The following is a 6000-nucleotide window of genomic DNA, read 5'->3' on the forward strand; positions in this document are numbered from 1 at the left end:
CAGACAGACAGACAGACAGACAGACAGACAGACAGACAGACCAGACAGACAGACAGACAGACAGACAGACAGACAGACAGACAGACAGACAGACAGACAGACAGACAGACAGACAGACAGACAGACAGACAGACAGACAGACAGACAGACAGACAGACAGACAGACAGACAGACAGACAGACAGACAGACAGACAGACAGACAGACAGACAGACCGACAGACAGACAGACAGACCAACAGACAGACAGACAGACAGACAGACAGACAGACAGACAGACGCGCACACACATACGCACCCACACACGGACAGACTGTCTTCTGTATGTTTTGCATGTAGCCATATATTCAATGTATCTCTCGAGTTTGTTATTATTTGTTCTGCCATTAGTTATTTGTGAGATTGACACTGTTGGACTAAGCTAGTAGTGAAACTACTCCCACAAGTACTATGAAGTACTTACTGTGTACTTTTTGAGTAATCCTCTGTCAATGTCCCCTCCTAAGAACAAGAATGTATGTTTCTCTGCTATTTTGAATCAGCGTTAAAACACCTTTCTTCATGAGACTGATGTTGTTGGACAGAGTATTTTAAGAGGATATGGTTGACATGATATCAGCACTACTTCCAGTCAGTAGTCCGGCAGCAGCATTTTTACCCCTTGGAAAGTCTTGCCCGCTATTTAAATTGACTTTGATTGAAGTTAATAACGATATTGATATTATATAGATATATAGATATAGCATATTTGATGCAGTCTTTCTGAAGACTTTTAAAATAAAATACTGCAAATGAAGAATATTTGTAATGTTCTGCACAGATAGTGCCTTAACTTGAATTTGAAAACACGTGGCAGCTTTATTAATACAGCAGATGAAAAGATTTGTGGAAGGATAAATTCTTCATGGGCTTCAATGGCTCTCTAGCTGGCTTGTATTATCCTCAGATAGGGGTTTGTTTAAATAACTAGTGACATTTGAATAAATATTGCAAAAAAGGGCTCCAAAAAAGGCATATATATATAACCTGGCCGGCTTAGCCAGTCTGTATTTCTTCAAGCACCACAAGATTCATAGTTTATAAAGTACAATTCTGGGCCATTGATTGTGTCATTTCTCCAAACACATACAGTAAAAATGGCTGTTTTTGAAGCCTTAAAATGGTGCAGGAAAAGGACTTTACATTGGGTTATACTTAAAGACAGGACTATTCAGTTAAGAGAAGAGAAAAAAGGAAAGAAAACTGTTATAATGGGTGATGTAACATTAATGACATTATGAGGTCCTTGGCACTCAGACTCTAGAGGGGTCATTTTGTGATCATGGGGCATCACCCTTACAGCATCAGGACAATATCATATGGAGTCAGACACTGGAAGTGTGCTGGAGGCGTTGACTGGGACTGATGGAAGGATGAGGCTGATGAGACTGAAGAATCTGCGAGGAATGAACTAGGAGCAGAGAAATAATCATGAGAGCCATTGAAGCCCATGAAGAATTTATCCTTCCACAAATCTTTTCATCTGCTGTATTAATAAAGTTGCCACGTGTTTTCAAATTCAAGTTAAGGCACTATCTGTGCAGAACATTACAAATATTCTTCATTTGCAGTATTTTATTTTAAAAGTGTTCAGAAAGACTGCACCAATTATATGATATATATATATCTATATATCTATAATATCAATATTGTTATTAACTTCAACCAAAGTCAATTTAAATAGCGGGCAAAAATTGGTTAATTGCCATGGATGTGGTGTTTGATATAGTTTACGTTCAATTTCAACTATTTTAGGCAGAAAAACGTATATTGACTAAAAATTTTTAAATAATTTACTATAATTTAGAAAGGTTTTTGTGAGAAATCATTTAAAAAAGTAAACTTTTTTTCATTTTATATTTTAATTTGAAATGTTTGCACACAATATTATTAATTTAAACATTTTTATCCATTTTTTTAATTATGAATCCATTTATTTTATTGTGTTTCCTTGAGGCTGGGGAAGATATCCAGAATGTAGTTCAACATGCAAATGTTGTAATACAAGTAAGTATATAAGTATAACATGGAAAAGTAAATCAAATACGTTTAGTAGGAGGATGTGGATTTATTTTCTCTCACCTTGTAAGTACACAATCAAACCATCTATAATTTAGCTCTGGCCTTCACTCACAAAAAAACATTTTGTTGAATTGCACACATTTTTCGAAGCTCTATTGACTGACATGCAATGACTGGGACTGATGGAAGAATCTGAGAGGAATGAACTAGGAGCAGAGAAATAATCCTATTTAAAAGACAGCAGCTTCATAAGAGGCCAACAAGAGTCACAAGGGTGTGTCAGTGTGCTGAAGGAGTTGGGACCAGCTATCCAGGCCAGACTCTAAAGACTTTCCAAGGGGTAAAAATGCTGCTGCCGGAGTACTGACTGGAAGTATTGCTGATATCATGTCTATCATCCTCTTAAAGTACTCTGTCCAACAATATCAGTCTCAGGAAGAAAGGTGTTTTAACGCTGATTCAAAATAGCAGAGAAACATACATTCTTGTTCTCAGGCGGGGACATTGACAGAGCATTACTCAAAAAGTACACAGTAAGTACTTCATAGTACTTGTGGGAGTAGTTTCACTACTAGCTTAGTCCAACAGTGTCTATCTCACGAATAACTAATGACAGAACAAATAATAACAAACTCGAGAGACGGCTGAGTTGACCGCAGTGCAGAATCGCTGTATAGTTTAAATCTCCTAACAATGTTGTCCATTTTAGACACAGGCCTATTATATTTACAGCCCTTAATAACGTTCGTTTTCTGGGCTCAAAGTGAGTCTTGGCCGTTTTCATTGTGATCGCTACATTCTCCTTGTTTATAATAATCACAGTTCCTTCATGAGGATACTGTAGTGATTCAAAGTGTGATTTTAGCATAGCCTACGAGTGCTTTTGTTTTGAAATCAGTTCCGTGAGTTTCGCCTGCGCTCTTATTTTGTAAGGTAACTTCCGGTATCAGAATATGAAAAAACGGCAGTTTTTTTGTTTCTGTTTTCTAGTGGTTTTTGTTTTGAGAAGTAGAAAATGAAAATCATCCCGTTTTTTAAGTTTAGTAAATCCGTTTTTGACCATGATAAAGAAAAATGCCTTGTATTTCAATTTTGGTTTTTCAATTTTAAAACGAAAATCAAATATCCAGTGGTTTTTTGTTTTTAAATATCCATTTGTGAAAAGAAAATCCAATGACAATGAATTTCTGAATTCTTTTTTCTTACTTTCTTTCTGATTAAGGTGTGACGGTTTTAATTCATTTCATAGTTTTTTTTGTTTTTTTATCTTTTGATTTTATCTTTAATTGTATTAATCTTGTGTGAATCTGTGCTGTTTTTCATTCTCACCCTGTTGCTGTTAAACAACTGAATGTCCCCACGGGATTAATAAAGGTCCATCTCATCTTCTCTTACGTCTTACTCAACACCATATAAGGTATTTGGTTTGTGCAGGAACTAGTTCTTAAACGCTGACAGCATTTCATCACTTCCTGTCCCCTGGTCTCGATGCTCAAGAATAAAATCTATTGTATTTATTTAATTTCACATTTATTCTCAGATTTATAATTTTTCCCTAAGATTTCGGAATTTTCTTTTTTAAATCTGCCTTTTTTTCTTTCAATTCAAAAAAAGAAATCTCTGAATTCTGACTTTTTTCTCAACATTCAAACACATTTCTCTGGATTGATTAAACCATTATTTCAGGGTTTAATTTATTTACCAATATTCTTTTAGTTTTTGTCTGAATTTGTACTTTATTTTCTGAATTCTGTTTAAAGTGTGACGCATGATGTCTAACTCAACACCATATATGGTATTCTGTCTGTGCAGGCACGAGTTCTTAAACCAGGAAATGACCCATCATTTCATCACTTCCTGTGAACAACGGTTTTCTGAATGTGTTTGTGATTTTTATCCTGAAATAAGGTCTGAGGTTAACACGAGCTGAAGAGATTTTAACATTTTGTTCTAGGACATAAAGTGCGTCATCAACCACTGTTTACAGAGAGAGAGCTATAGAAAGTATTTTTGACATAGTATCAAAGTACTAAAGCAAGTTACAATAAACAAGTATTAATATACAATACACAAGTTAAAAAAGACAAATTCAGTGCACTCCATGGCGTTAGAAGAGATCCCAGTTCTGGTTTTCCTTAACGACTAGTCCAACCTTGAGATTTCTTTAAATCAGATTGTGGTTCTAACAGAAGTATTCAGTGTGTTTGAGATTTGTAGGAAACTCACCAGAGATTCTGCTGTTTGTTGAGAAAAACCTGAGATCGTTGATTCTTCTTCAGAGAGAAACAGAGAGACACAGAGAGACACGGAGAGACACAGAGAGACACGGAGCAACGTGTCTCGACTCAGAGAGTTTCACTTTCACTTACAAGGGGCTGTATTCAGCTTTGTGTGGTTTTCCCTTTCCTGTAGTGTGTTCTATGGTTTGTGTGCAGTGTGGCTGCAGTACTGGGTTTGGACACATGGGGCAGTGCAGCTGTAGAGGACACACACACACACACACACACACACACACACACACACACACACACACACACACACACACACACACACACTCACACACACACTATTAGTATTAATGAGAAATAATTCATCATCATTGTATTGTTACTCTTCTGATGTTGTTTTTCTTCTTCTGGTTAAATTCAGATCTTGTACTTGAGTAAAAGTAGAAGTACTCAGATCTTGTACTTGAGTAAAAGTAGAAGTACTCAGATCTTGTACTTGAGTAAAAGTAGAAGTACTCAGATCTTGTACTTGAGTAAAAGTAGAAGTACTCTGATCTTGTACTTGAGTAAAAGTAGAAGTACTCAGATCTTGTACTTGAGTAAAAGTAGAAGTACTCAGATCTTGTACTTGAGTAAAAGTAGAAGTACTCAGATCTTGTACTTGAGTAAAAGTAGAAGTACTCAGATCTTGTACTTGAGTAAAAGTAGAAGTACCAGAGTGTAGGAATACTCTGTTACAGTAAAAGTCCTGCATTCAAAATGTTCCTCGAGTGAAAGCACAGCCTTGAACTCATGATAAAAGTAGAAGTACTCAGAACTAAACTATTTGCAGTAGATTTCCGTATTTCTGTGGAGTTTCTGCATCTATTCTTCTGTCTCTGTGTTCCTCTCCTCTATTCTTCTGTCTCTGTGTTCCTCTCCTCTATTCTTCTGTCTTTGTGTTCCTCTCATCTATTCTTCTGTCTTTGTTTCCTCTCCTCTATTCTTCTGTCTTTGTGTTCCTCTCCTCTATTCTTCTGTCTCTGTGTTCCTCTCATCTATTCTTCTGTCTCTGTGTTCCTCTCATCTATTCTTCTGTCTCTGTGTTCCTCTCATCTATTCTTCTGTCTTTGTGTTCCTCTCATCTATTCTTCTGTCTTTGTTTCCTCTCCTCTATTCTTCTGTCTTTGTGTTCCTCTCCTCTATTCTTCTGTCTCTGTGTTCCTCTCCTCTATTCTTCTGTCTCTGTGTTCCTCTCCTCTATTCTTCTGTCTTTGTGTTCCTCTCATCTATTCTTCTGTCTTTGTTTCCTCTCCTCTATTCTTCTGTCTTTGTGTTCCTCTCCTCTATTCTTCTGTCTCTGTGTTCCTCTCATCTATTCTTCTGTCTCTGTGTTCCTCTCCTCTATTCTTCTGTCTTTGTGTTCCTCTCCTCTATTCTTCTGTCTCTGTGTTCCTCTCATCTATTATTCTGTCTTTGTGTTCCTCTCATCTATTCTTCTGTCTCTGTGTTCCTCTCATCTATTCTTCTGTCTTTGTGTTCCTCCTCTCATCTATTCTTCTGTCTTTGTGTTCCTCTCCTCTATTCTTCTGTCTTTGTGTTCCTCCTCTATTCTTCTGTCTTTGTGTTCCTCCTCTCCTCTATTCTTCTGTCTTTGTGTTCCTCTCCTCTATTCTTCTGTCTTTGTGTTCCTCTCCTCTATTCTTCTGTCTTTGTGTTCCTCTCCTCTATTCT

This window comes from Trematomus bernacchii, unplaced genomic scaffold (genome assembly GCF_902827165.1).
Source record: "Trematomus bernacchii unplaced genomic scaffold, fTreBer1.1, whole genome shotgun sequence".
Lineage (NCBI taxonomy): Eukaryota > Metazoa > Chordata > Actinopteri > Perciformes > Nototheniidae > Trematomus > Trematomus bernacchii.